Source organism: Wasmannia auropunctata, unplaced genomic scaffold, assembly GCF_000956235.1.
Source record: "Wasmannia auropunctata unplaced genomic scaffold, wasmannia.A_1.0 LD274569.1, whole genome shotgun sequence".
NCBI lineage: Eukaryota > Metazoa > Arthropoda > Insecta > Hymenoptera > Formicidae > Wasmannia > Wasmannia auropunctata.
In genome coordinates, this window is record NW_012088321.1 from 1 (window position 1) to 1,106 (window position 1,106).

The 1,106-nt window shown below is 37.3% G+C and overlaps 1 pseudogene; it reads right to left on the bottom strand.

Annotated features, from left to right (window-relative positions):
- Positions 1-657: 657 nt before the first annotated feature.
- On the bottom strand, positions 658-1,055 carry LOC105461936 (annotated as a pseudogene).
- Positions 1,056-1,106: the final 51 nt, after the last annotated feature.

A 1,106-nucleotide genomic window follows, 5' to 3' on the forward strand; every position in this document is an offset into this window, starting at 1 on the left:
CATTAATAACTAATAATACTATTAATAATGTGATGTAGGGTACAGCGAGATAATTTGAATAGTGGAGTAATTTGGATAATAGTAAGTATTTGCAAGAATTTCAGAAAAATAAGAGATTTTAAGATACATTTTATTACATCAATGTCTGATATAATGAAATGTATCTTGAAATCTCTTATTTTTCTGAATTTCTTGCAAATGCTTACTATTATCCAAATTACCCCACTGTACCCTAATGTTATGAATGCTGCTACCATATCATTTATGGCATCATATTTTACTTATTTATTTAAATTTGAATACGATAACGCATTCGTACCAAATAACTTTCATTATATTGTTGTAAACAATTCATTAAATTTTTTATCATAGATCTATATGTTTTAATCTATATATACATATATCTCTAAGATTTTTTAAATCCGCCTTGAAATACTTTTTTAAACTTATTATTTTAAAATGTAGAGAAAATTTAAAATTAAAATTTTTTATTGTGATGAAAAAATCAAAGTATGACATACGAAGGGAACAAAATAGTGCGCACATTACTAGAAATTTTTTCACAGAAAGCAAAATAATGAATAATATTCTAATTGAAGAACGTTTTAATAAATCTGCGACAAATGACAAGAATGATCAGGCTGAGTGACAACTCACGTTTGACCAACTCCAGCAAGTCTTGGGCGGTAATCGTGGCGCCAGGTTGCTCCACTACAAAAGCCACGGGGATCTCGCCGCTGTGTTCATCGGGTTTGGCAGCGACTGCGGCGTCTTTTACTTTGGGATGCGACAGTAAAACGGTTTCTATCTCCGACGGCGAGACTTGATAGCCTTTGTACTTGATCAGCTCCTTGGCGCGATCGACCACGTGGAGCCTCTCTTTGTTGTCAAAGTAGCCGATGTCGCCGGTGAGGAGCCATCCGTCCTGATCGATAGACTGTCTAGTCGCTTCGGGATTGTCCCAGTAACCCAGCATCACTTGCTCCCCGAGAAAGCAGATCTCGCCCACCTGGCCAGCCTCCAGTGTCTCTTGCGTTTTGAGATCGATCACTTTGCTGCGCAACCCAGGTAAGAGCCGTCCGCAACTTGAATCCTCGAACTCGTCA